This window comes from Vicugna pacos, chromosome 30 (genome assembly GCF_048564905.1).
Source record: "Vicugna pacos chromosome 30, VicPac4, whole genome shotgun sequence".
In the NCBI taxonomy this organism is placed as follows: Eukaryota; Metazoa; Chordata; class Mammalia; order Artiodactyla; family Camelidae; genus Vicugna; species Vicugna pacos.
This window is the reverse complement of record NC_133016.1, coordinates 27021468-27034322: the sequence shown is the minus strand read 5'-3', so window position 1 is coordinate 27034322 and position 12855 is coordinate 27021468. Positions and strand designations below refer to the sequence as shown.

The window sequence follows — 12855 nt, the reverse complement described above, 5'->3', positions numbered from 1 at the left end:
ATCCTGTTGAGTATGAATAAAGCTGCTATTAACATCTGTATGCAGATTTGTGTGTGAACATAAGTTTCCATTTCATCGAGTAAACACCAAGGAGCACAGTTGCCAGATCATATGCTAGAATTACGTCTAGCTCTGTAAAAAATTGCCAGACCGTCTTCCAAAGTACCTGGGCCATTTTTCATTCCCACCAACAATGCATTATAATTTCTGGTGCTCCACATCCTCACCAGCATTCGGTGCTGTCAGTGTTCTGCATTTTGGCAGTTCTGACAGGTGTGCAGTGGTATCTCGCTGTTTCAGTCTGCATCCCCTTGATGACAGGTGCTGTGGAGCATCTTTCCAAAGGCTTCTTTGGCATCCAGATTTCTTCTTTGATGAGGTGTGTGTTCAGGCATTTTGCTCATTTTTTAATCAGGTTATTCATCCTTCTTGTTGAGTGTAAAGAAATTTTGGTATATTCTGGATTTCAGCCCTTTATCAGTGTGTCCCTGCCCTTCACCTTCAGTGCCAGAGTTGTCCTTTGGGTCTCAGTGGAGTGTCAGATCTTCAAAGAGATTCCCTGTCTTCCCTCAGCCTAAATACTGTCCTTGTATTTTTCACTTTCATTGACTCATTTTGTTCTTTTTAAATAGCATTTCCCATAATTTGTAAGTATATTAAAGAGAAAAGGGCAATGATTGAACACCGCCTGCCCCACCAGGCTGTGTGCCCTGTGAGAGCAGAGGTCCTGTCCCCACTCACAGTTTCCCATGACAGCACATGTCACATGTCCATGTAAAAGTGTGTAACGTGGGGCCAAACCTGATGAGCAGCTATGACGACATGTGTTGTCTACCATTTATTGAGTAGACTTTGTTTCTGATCTTAATTATTAAATCATATGAATGAAACTTGGTTGTTTTGAAAAATAAAACAACAAAGCACACCTCAATGTGATTGGTAATTTCTACTTAGATTTCTGATCCAGGAGGGGATGTTCACCATCATTTTGTGGAAGAGGTTGGGAAGGTAAAGTAAGAGAGTGAGATCAAATAAAGTAAAAATGATAACAGTCAGTTGGCTTTATTTTCAATGAAATAAAAGTTTTTTAAACCCTATCTCAGCTGTTGTTCTGTTGTTTTAAACAATTTTCATAGAATTAACTGGAAGCCCACTAAACCCTGAAAGGGAAACTGTGTGCTCAGGTCCTGAAAATTGTTTATGTCTATTTCTTGAGATACAAATTTCCCTGCTGGTTACAGAAATTCGAGGCGGGAACACAACAGTGCACTGCATGTGTCTGCCGGCTTCACGGGCTGCTCAGTGTCAATTTCATTTTCTTGGGTTGCAGTTTAGGACGGATTTCCATGAGAAATATTGCTCACACTTTTCCTGAATGAAGGATTGAATTTTCCACAGGAAATATTATGAAAGAGAGTGACAAGGCACAAGGGTTTCCCATAAAGGAATAGTTGATGTAATAAACTCTCACTATGGTGAATATTTTTAATAAAAGCCAGTTGAAAATTTTATCACTAGGTCAAATGGCACAAATCCGTCTGAAGAAAAAAGATTCAAATTTTATAGAAGAAGTGGTTTGAATCAAGTAGAAATTATGATTTCTACACTATTTGTTGTAAGAACTTATACTCAGTCTTATCATAATTGCCAGTGGTAGGAAGTGGATCATTATTTATTTATTAAAAAAAAATCCACAAGGTGCTATTTGCCCCATTTTTGATGCGGCAGTCCTGTGGTTAGTTAAGTAGGGACATTTAGGAAACTTAGCTAGGTTTTCCGGACATTGATTTCAGCCACTTTATATTTACTACAATCTCTTCTTTTGTGTCGGCATATGGTCCAAACATATATATGGGGAGGAACAACCTCCAACTCGGTTTTACAGTGCAAACCACAGGAACTTCAAACCGGAACTACAAAACAGACTGAGAAAATAGAGTAAGTGTTTCTCCTGCAACCTGTTCCCTTTGTGCTGGATGAACGAACGTCTCTCCACATGCTCAGTTCTGAGAGATAAGTGTGTGTGAAAGCCGTCCTTCACCTAGCTTGAAGGGAACACAAAGTTTCTTTCCGTTGCAAATTCCACTCCGTACATATATATGGGGAGGTACAAGCTCCAACTCGGGTTTAAATTGAAAACGGCAGGCACATCAAACCGGCACTAGGAAACAGACTGAGAAACCAGAGTAAGTGTTTCTCCTGCAAAATGTTCCCTTTGTGCTGGATGAACGAACGTCTCTCCACATGCTCAGTTCTGAGAGATAATTGTGTGTGAAAGCCGTCCTTCACCTAGATTGAAGGGAACACAAAGTTTCTTTCCAGTTGCAAACTCCAATCCGTACATATATATGGGGAGGTACAAGATCCAACGCGGTTTTACAGTGAAAACGGCAGGCACTTCAAACCGGCACTAGGAAACAGACTGAGAAACCAGAGTAAGGGTTTCTCCTGCAAACCTTTCCCTTTGTGCTGGATGAACGAACGTCTCTCCACATGCTAAGTTCTGAGAGATAGGTGTGTGTGAAAGCCGTCCTTCACCTAGCTTGAAGGGAACACAAAGTTTTTTTTCAGTTGCCAACTCCACTCCATACATATATATGGGGAGGTCCAAGCTCCAACTCGGTTTTACAGTGAAAACGGCAGGCACTTCAAACCGGCACTAGGAAACAGACTGAGAAACCAGAGTAAGGGTTTCGCTTGCAACCCGTTCCCTTTGTGCTGGATGAAAGAACGTCTCTCCACATGCTCAGTTCTGAGAGATAAGTGTGTGTGAAAGCCGTCCTTCACCTAGCTTGAAGGGAACACAAAGTTTCTTTTCAGTTGCCAACTCCACTCCATACATATATATGTGGAGGTCCAAGCTCCAACTTGGTTTTACAGTGAAAACGGCAGGCGCTTCAAACCGGCACTAGGAAACAGACTGAGAAACCAGAGTAAGGGTTTCTCCTGCAACCCGTTCCCTTTGTGCTGGATGAACGAACGTCTCTCCACATGCTCAGTTCTGAGAGATAAGTGTGTGTGAAAGCCGTACTTCAACTAGCTTGAAGGGAACACAAAGTTTCTTTTCAGTTGCCAACTCCACTCCATACATATATATGGGGAGGTACAAGCTCCAACTCGGTTTTACAGTGAAAACGGCAGGCACTTCAAACCGGCACTAGGAAACAGACTGAGAAACCAGAGTAAGGGTTTCTCCTGCAACCCTTTCCCTTTGTGCTAGATGAACGAACGTCTCTCCACATGCTAAGTTCTGAGAGATAGGTGTGTGTGAAAGCCGTCCTTCACCTAGCTTGAAGGGAACACAAAGTTTTTTTTTCAGTTGTCAACTCCACTCCATACATATATATGGGGAGGTCCAAGCTCCAACTCGGTTTTACAGTGAAAACGGCAGGCACTTCAAACAGGCACTAGGAAACAGACTGAGAAACCAGAGTAAGGGTTTCTCCTGCAACCCGTTCCCTTTGTGCTGGATGAACGAACGTCTCTCCACATGCTCAGTTCTGAGAGATAAGTGTGTGTGAAAGCCGTCCTTCACCTAGCATGAAGGGAACACAAAGTTTCTCTTCAGTTGCCAACTCCACTCCATACATATATATGGGGAGGTACAAGCTCCTACTCCGTTTTACAGTGAAAACGGCAGGCACTTCAAACCGGCACTACGAAACAGACTGAGAAACCAGAGTAAGGGTTTCGCTTGCAAACCGTTCCCTTTGTGCTGGATGAACGAACGTCTCTCCACATGCTCAGTTCTGAGAGATAAGTGTGTGTGAAAGCCGTCCTTCAGCTAGCTTGAAGGGAACACAAAGTTTCTTTTCAGTTGCCAACTCCACTCCTTACATATATATGGGGAGGTACAAGCTCCAACTCGGTTTTACAGTGAAAACGTCAGGCACTTCAAACCGGCACTAGGAAACAGACTGAGAAACCAGAGTAAGGGTTTCTCCTGCAACCCGTTCCCTTTGTGCTGGATGAACGAACGTCTCTCCACATGCTCAGTTCTGAGAGATAAGTGTGTGTGAAAGCCGTCCTTCACCTAGCTTGAAGGGAACACAAAGTTTCTTTTCAGTTGCCAACTCCACTCCATACATATATATGGGGAGGTACAAGCTCCAACTCGGTTTTACAGTGAAAACGGCAGGCACTTCAAACCGGCACTAGGAAACAGACTGAGAAACCAGAGTAAGGGTTTCTCCTGCAACCCGTTCCCTTTGTGCTGGATGAACGAACGTCTCTCCACATGCTCAGTTCTGAGAGATAAGTGTGTGTGAAAGCCGTCCTTCACCTAGCTTGAAGGGAACACAAAGTTTCTTTTCAGTTGCCAACTCCACTCCATACATATATATGGGGAGGTACAAGCTCCAACTCGGTTTTACAGTGAAAACGGCAGGCACTTCAAACCGGCACTAGGAAACAGACTGAGAAACCAGAGTAAGGGTTTCTCCTGCAACCCGTTCCCTTTGTGCTGGATGAACGAACGTCTCTCCACATGCTCAGTTCTGAGAGATAAGTGTGTGTGAAAGCCGTCCTTCACCTAGCTTTAAGGGAACACAAAGTTTCTTTTCAGTTGCCAACTCCACTCCATACATATATATGGGGAGGTACAAGCTCCAACTCGGTTTTACAGTGAAAACGGCAGGCACTTCAAACCGGCACTAGGAAACAGACTGAGAAACCAGAGTAAGGGTTTCTCCTGCAACCCGTTCCCTTTGTGCTGGATGAACGAACGTCTCTCCACATGCTCAGTTCTGAGAGATAAGTGTGTGTGAAAGCCGTCCTTCACCTAGCTTGAAGGGAACACAAAGTTTCTTTTCAGTTGCCAACTCCACTCCATACATATATATGGGGAGGTACAAGCTCCAACTCGGTTTTACAGTGAAAACGGCAGGCACTTCAAACCGGCACTAGGAAACAGACTGAGAAACCAGAGTAAGGGTTTCTCCTGCAACCCGTTCCCTTTGTGCTGGATGAACGAACGTCTCTCCATATGCTCAGTTCTGAGAGATAAGTGTGTGTGAAAGCCGTCCTTCACCTAGCTTGAAGGGAACACAAAGTTTCTTTTCAGTTGCCAACTCCACTCCATACATATATATGGGGAGGTACAAGCTCCAACTCGGTTTTACAGTGAAAACGGCAGGCACTTCAAACCGGCACTAGGAAACAGACTGAGAAACCAGAGTAAGGGTTTCTCCTGCAACCCGTTCCCGTTGTGCTGGATGAACGAACGTCTCTCCACATGCTCAGTTCTGAGAGATAAGTGTGTGTGAAAGCCGTCCTTCACCTAGCTTGAAGGGAACACAAAGTTTCTTTTCAGTTGCCAACTGCACTCCATACATATATATGGGGAGGTACAAGCTCCAACTCGGTTTTACAGTGAAAACGGCAGGCACTTCAAACCGGCACTAGGAAACAGACTGAGAAACCAGAGTAAGGGTTTCTCCTGCAACCCGTTCCCGTTGTGCTGGATGAACGAACGTCTCTCCACATGCTCAGTTCTGAGAGATAAGTGTGTGTGAAAGCCGTCCTTCACCTAGCTTGAAGGGAACACAAAGTTTCTTTTCAGTTGCCAACTGCACTCCATACATATATATGGGGAGGTACAAGCTCCAACTCGGTTTTACAGTGAAAACGGCAGGCACTTCAAACCGGCACTAGGAAACAGACTGAGAAACCAGAGTAAGGGTTTCTCCTGCAACCCTTTCCCTTTGTGCTGGATGAACGAACGTCTCTCCACATGCTAATTTCTGAGAGATAGGTGTGTGTGAAAGCCGTCCTTCACCTAGCTTGAAGGGAACACAAAGTTTCTTTTCAGTTGCCAACTCCACTCCATACATATATATGGGGAAGTACAAGCTCCAACTCGGTTTTACAGTGAAAACGGCAGGCACTTCAAACCGGCACTAGGAAACAGACTGAGAAACCAGAGTAAGGGTTTCTCCTGCAACCCGTTCCCTTTGTGCTGGATGAACGAACGTCTCTCCACATGCTCAGTTCTGAGAGGTAATTGTGTGTGAAAGCCGTCCTTCACCTAGCTTGAAGGGAACACAAAGTTTCTTTTCAGTTGCCAACTCCACTCCATACATATATATGGGGAGGTACAAGCTCCAACTCGGTTTTACAGTGAAAACGGCAGGCACTTCAAACCGGCACTAGGAAACAGACTGAGAAACCAGAGTAAGGGTTTCTCCTGCAACCCGTTCCCTTTGTGCTGGATGAACGAACGTCTCTCCACATGCTCAGTTCTGAGAGATAAGTGTGTGTGAAAGCCGTCCTTCACCTAGCTTGAAGGGAACACAAAGTTTCTTTTCAGTTGCCAACTCCACTCCATACATATATATGGGGAGGTACAAGCTCCAACTCGGGTTTACAATGAAAACGGCAGGCACTTCAAACCGGCACTAGGAAACAGACTGAGAAACCAGAGTAAGGGTTTCTCCTGCAACCCGTTCCCTTTGTGCTGGATGAACGAACGTCTCTCCACATGCTCAGTTCTGAGAGATAAGTGTGTGTGAAAGCCGTCCTTCACCTAGCTTGAAGGGAACACAAAGTTTCTTTTCAGTTGCCAACTCCACTCCATACATATATATGGGGAGGTACAAGCTCCAACTCGGTTTTAAAGTGAAAACGGCAGGCACTTCAAACCGGCACTAGGAAACAGACTGAGAAACCAGAGTAAGGGTTTCTCCTGCAACCCGTTCCCTTTCTGCTGGATGAACGAACGTCTCTCCACATGCTCAGTTCTGAGAGATAAGTGTGTGTGAATGCCGTCCTTCACCTAGCTTGAAGGGAACACAAAATTTCTTTTCAGTTGCCAACTCCACTCCATACATATATATGGGGAGGTCCAAGCTCCAACTCGGTTTTACAGTGAAAACGGCAGGCACTTCAAACCGGCACTAGGAAACACACTGAGAAACCAGAGTAAGGGTTTCTCCTGCAACCCGTTCCCTTTGTGCTGGATGAACGAACGTCTCTCCACATGCTCAGTTCAGAGAGATAAGTGTGTGTGAAAGCCGTCCATCACCTAGCTTGAAGGGAACACAAAGTTTCTTTTCAGTTGCCAACTCCACTCCATACATATATATGGGGAGGTCCAAGCTCCAACTCGGTTTTACAGTGAAAACGGCAGGCACTTCAAACCGGCACTAGGAAACAGACTGAGAAACCAGAGTAAGGGTTTCTCCTGCAACCCGTTCAATTTGTGCTGGATGAGCGAACGTCTCTCCACATGCTCAGTTCTGAGAGATAAGTGTGTGTGAAAGCCGTCCTTCACCTAGCTTGAAGGGAACACAAAGTTTCTTTTCAGTTGCCAACTCCACTCCATACAAATATGTGGGGAGGTACAAGCTCCAACTCGGTTTTACAGTGAAAACGGCAGGCACCTCAAACCGGCACTAGGAAACAGACTGAGAAACCAGAGTAAGGGTTTCTCCTGCAACCCGTTCCCTTTGTGCTGGATGAACGAACGTCTCTCCACATGCTCAGTTCTGAGAGGTAAGTGTGTGTGAAAGCCGTCATTCACCTAGCTTGAGGGGAACACAAAGTTTCTTTTCAGTTATCAACTCCACTCCATACATATATATGGCGAGGTACAAGCTCCAACTCGGTTTTACAGTGAAAACGGCAGGCACTTCAAACCGGCACTAGGAAACAGACTGAGAAACCAGAGTAAGGGTTTCTCCTGCAACCCGTTCCCTTTGTGCTGGATGAACGAACGTCTTTCCACATGCTCAGTTCTGAGATATAAGTGTGTGTGAATGCCGTCCTTCACCTAGCTTGAAGGGAACACAAAGTTTCTTTTCGGTTGCCAACTCCACTCCATACATATATATGGGGAGGTACAAGCTCCAACTCGGTTTTACAGTGAAAACGTCAGGCACTTCAAACCGGCACTGGGAAACAGACTGAGAAACCAGAGTAATGGTTTCTCCTGAAACCCGTTCCCTTTGTGCTGGATGAACGAACGTCTCTCCACATGCTCAGTTCTGAGAGATAAGTGTGTGTGAAAGCCGTCCTTCACCTAGCTTGAGGGGAACACAAAGATTTTTTTCAGTTGTCAACTCCACTCCATACATATATATGGGGAGGTACAAGCTCCAACTCGGTTTTACAGTGAAAACGGCAGGCACTTCAAACCGGCACTAGGAAACAGACTGAGAAACCAGAGTAAGGGTTTCTCCTGCAACCCGTTCCCGTTGTGCTGGATGAACGAACGTCTCTCCACATGCTCAGTTCTGAGAGATAAGTGTGTGTGAAAGCCGTCCTTCACCTAGCTTGAAGGGAACACAAAGTTTCTTTTCAGTTGCCAACTCCACTCCATACATATATATGGGGAGGTACAAGCTCCAACTAGGTTTTACAGTGAAAACGGCAGGCACTTCAAACCGGCACTAGGAAACAGACTGAGAAACCAGAGTAAGGGTTTCTCCTGCAAACCGTTCCCTTTGTGCTGGATGAACGAACGTCTCTCCACATGCTCAGTTCTGAGAGATAAGTGTGTGTGAAAGCCGTCCTTCACCTAGCTTGAGGGGAACACAAAGTTTCTTTTCGGTTGCCAACTCCACTCCATAAATATATATGGGGAGGTACAAGCTCCAATTCGGTTTTACAGTGAAAACGGCAGGCACTTCAAACCGGCACTAGGAAACAGACTGAGAAACCAGAGTAAGTGTTACTCCTGAAACCCGTTCCCTTTGTGCTGGATGAACGAACGTCTCTCCACATGCTCATTTCAGAGAGATAAGTGTGTGTGAAAGCCGTCCTTCACCTAGCTTGAGGGGAACACAAAGTTTCTTTTCAGTTGTCAACTCCACTCCATACATATATATGGGGAGGTACAAGCTCCAACTCGGTTTTACAGTTGAAACGGCAGGCACTTCAAACCGGCACTAGGAAACAGACTGAGAAACCAGAGTAAGGGTTTCTCCTGCAACCCGTTCCCTTTCTGCTGGATGAACGAACGTCTCTCCACATGCTCAGTTCTGAGAGATAAGTGTGTGTGAAAGCCGTCCTTCACCTAGCTTGAGGGGAACACAAAGTTTCTTTTCAGTTGCCTACACCACTCCATACATATATATGGGGAGGTCCAAGCTCCAACTCGGTTTTACAGTGAAAACGGCAGGCACTTCAAACCGGCACTAGGAAACAGACTGAGAAACCAGAGTAAGGGTTTCACCTGCAAACCGTTCCCTTTGTGCTGGATGAACGAACGTCTCTCCACATGCTCAGTTCTGAGAGATAAGTGTGTGTGAAAGCCGTACTTCACCTAGCTTGAAGGGAACACTAAGTTTATTTTCAGTTGCCAACTCCACTCCATACATATATATGGGGAGGTCCAAGCTCCAACTCGGTTTTACAGTGCAAACGGCAGGCACTTCAAACCGGCACTAGGAAACAGACTGAGAAACCAGAGTAAGGGTTTCTCCTGCAACCCGTTCCCTTTGTGCTGGATGAACGAACGTCTCTCCACATGCTCAGTTCTGAGAGATAAGTGTGTGTGAAAGCCGTCCTTCACCTAGCTTGAAGGGAACACAAAGTTTCTTTTCGGTTGCCAACTCCACTCCATACATATATATGGGGAGGTACAAGCTCCAACTCGGTTTTACAGTGAAAACGGCAGGCACTTCAAACCAGCACAAGGAAACAGACTGAGAAACCAGAGTTAGGGTTTCTCCTGCAACCCGTTCCCTTTGTGCTGGATGAACGAACGTCTCTCCACATGCTCAGTTCTGAGAGATAAGTGTGTGTGAAAGCCGTCCTTCACCTAGCTTGAGGGGAACACAAAGTTTCTTTTCAGTTGCCAACTCCACTCCATACATATATATGGGGAGGTACAAGCTCCAACTCGGTTTTACAGTGAAAACGGCAGGCACTTCAAACCGGCACTAGGAAACAGACTGAGAAACCAGAGTAAGGGTTTCTCCTGCAACCCGTTCCCTTTGTGCTGGATGAACGAACGTCTTTCCACATGCTTAGTTCTGAGAGATAAGTGTGTGTGAAAGCCGTCCTTCACCTAGCTTGAAGGGAACACAAAGATTCTTTTCAGTTGCCAACTCCAATCCATACATATATATGGGGTGGTACAAGCTCCAACTCGGTTTTACAGTGAAAACGGCAGGCACTTCAAACGGGCACTAGGAAACAGACTGAGAAACCAGAGTAAGGGTTTCTCCTGCAACCCGTTCCCTTTGTGCTGGATGAACGAACGTCTCTCCACATGCTCAGATCTGAGAGATAAGTGTGTGTGAAAGCCGTCCTTCACCTAGCTTGAAGGGAACACAAAGTTTTTTTCAGTTGCCAACTCCACTCCATACATATATATGGGGAGGTACAAGCTCCAACTCGGTTTTACAGTGAAAACGGCAGGCACTTCAAACCGGCACTAGGAAACAGACTGAGAAACCAGAGTAAGGGTTTCTCCTGCAACCCGTTCCCTTTGTGCTGGATGAACGAACGTCTCTCCACATGCTCAGTTCTGAGAGATAAGTGTGTGTGAAAGCCGTCCTTCACCTAGCTTGAGGGGAACACAAAGTTTCTTTTCAGTTGCCAACTCCACTCCATACATATATATGGGGAGGTACAAGCTCCAACTCGGTTTTACAGTGAAAACGGCAGGCACTTCAAACCGGCACTAGGAAACAGACTGAGAAACCAGAGTAAGGGTTTCTCCTGCAACCCGTTCCCTTTGTACTGGATGAACGAACGTCTCTCCACATGCTCAGTTCTGAGAGATAAGTGTGTGTGAAAGCCGTCCTTCACCTAGCTTGAGGGGAACACAAAGTTTCTTTTCAGTTGCCAACTCCACTCCATACATATATATGGGGAGGTACAAGCTCCAACTCGGTTTTACAGTGAAAACGGCAGGCACTTCAAACCGGCACTAGGAAACAGACTGAGAAACCAGAGTAAAGGTTTCCCCTGCAACCCGTTCCCTTTGTGCTGGATGAACGAACGTCTCTCCACATGCTCAGCTCTGAGAGAAAAGTGTGTGTGAAAGCCGTCCTTCACCTAGCTTGAAGGGAACACAAAGTTTCTTTTCAGTTGCCAACTCCACTCCATACATATATATGGGGAGGTACAAGCTCCAACTCGGTTTTACAGTGAAAACGGCAGGCACTTCAAACCGGCACTAGGAAACAGACTGAGAAACCAGAGTAAGGGTTTCTCTTGCAACCCGTTCCCTTTGTGCTGGATGAACGAACGTCTCTCCACATGCTCAGTTCTGAGAGATAAGTGTGTGTGAAAGCCGTCCTTCACCTAGCTTGAAGGGAACACAAAGTTTCTTTTCAGTTGCCAACTCCACTCCATACATATATATGGGGAGGTACAAGCTCCAACTCGGTTTTACAGTGAAAACGGCAGGCACTTCAAACCGGCACTAGGAAACAGACTGAGAAACCAGAGTAAGGGTTTCTCCTGCAACCCGTTCCCTTTGTGCTGGATGAACGAACGTCTCTCCACATGCTCAGTTCTGAGAAATAAATGTGTGTGAAAGCCGTCCTTCAACTAGCTTGAAGGGAACACAAAATTTCTTTTCAGTTGCCAACTCCACTCCATACATATATATGGGGAGGTACAAGCTCCAACTAGGTTTTACAGTGAAAACGGCAGGCACTTCAAACCGGCACTAGGAAACAGACTGAGAAACCAGAGTAAGGGTTTCTGCTGCAACCCGTTCCCTTTGTGCTGGATGAACGAACGTCTCTCCACATGCTCAGTTCTGAGAGATAAGTGTGTGTGAAAGTCGTCCTTCACCTAGCTTGAGAGGAACACAAAGTTTCTTTTCAGTTGCCAACTCCACTCCATACATATATATGGGGAGGTACAAGCTCCAACTCGGTTTTACAGTGAAAACGGCAGGCACTTCAAACCGGCACTAGGAAACAGACTGAGAAACCAGAGTAAGGGTTTCTCCTGCAACCCGTTTCCTTTGTGCTGGATGAACGAACCTCTTTCCACATGCTCAGTTCTGAGAGATAAGTGTGTGTGAAATCCGTCCTTCACCTATAGCTTGAGGGGAACACAAAGTTTCTTTTCAGTTGCCAACTCCACTCCATACATATATATGGGGAGGTACAAGCTCCAACTCGGTTTTACAGTGAAAACGGCAGGCACTTCAAACCGGCACTAGGAAACAGACTGAGAAACCAGAGTAAGGGTTTCTCCTGAAACCCGTTCCCTTTGTGCTGGATGAACGAACATCTCTCCACATGCTCAGTTCTGAGAGATAAGTGTGTGTGAAAGCCGTCCTTCACCTAGCTTGAAGGGAACCCAAAGTTTCTTTTCAGTTGCCAACTCCACTCCATACATATATATGGGGAGGTACAAGCTCCAACTCGGTTTGACAGTGAAAACGGCAGGCACTTCAAACCGGCACTAGGAAACAGACTGAGAAACGAGAGTAAGGGTTTCTCCTGCAACCCGTTCCCTTTGTGCTGGATGAACGAACGTCTCTCCACATGCTCAGTTCTGAGAGATAAGTGTGTGTGAAAGCCGTACTTCACCTAGCTTGAGGGGAACACAAAGTTTCTTTTCAGTTGCAATCTCCACTCCATACATATATATGGGGAGGTACAAGCCCCAACTCGGTTTTACAGTGAAAACGGCAGGCACTTCAAACCGGCACTAGGAAACAGACTGAGAAACCAGAGTAAGGGTTTCTCCTGCAACCCGTTCCCTTTGTGCTGGATGAACGAACGTCTCTTCACATGCTCAGTTCTGAGAGATAAGTGTGTGTGAAAGCCGTCCTTCACCTAGCTTGAAGGGAACACAAAGTTTCTTTTCAGTTGCCAACTCCACTCCATACATATATATGGGGAGGTACAAGCTCCAACTCGGTTTTACAGTGAAAACGGCAGG

The 12855-nt window shown here is 45.8% G+C and overlaps 1 long non-coding RNA gene across 1 annotated transcript in view; it reads right to left on the bottom strand.

Annotated features, from left to right (window-relative positions):
- LOC140690323 (uncharacterized) overlaps positions 1-12855 on the bottom strand; it is a 1184725-nt gene that overhangs the window by 606720 nt on the left and 565150 nt on the right. The window lies entirely within an intron of this gene.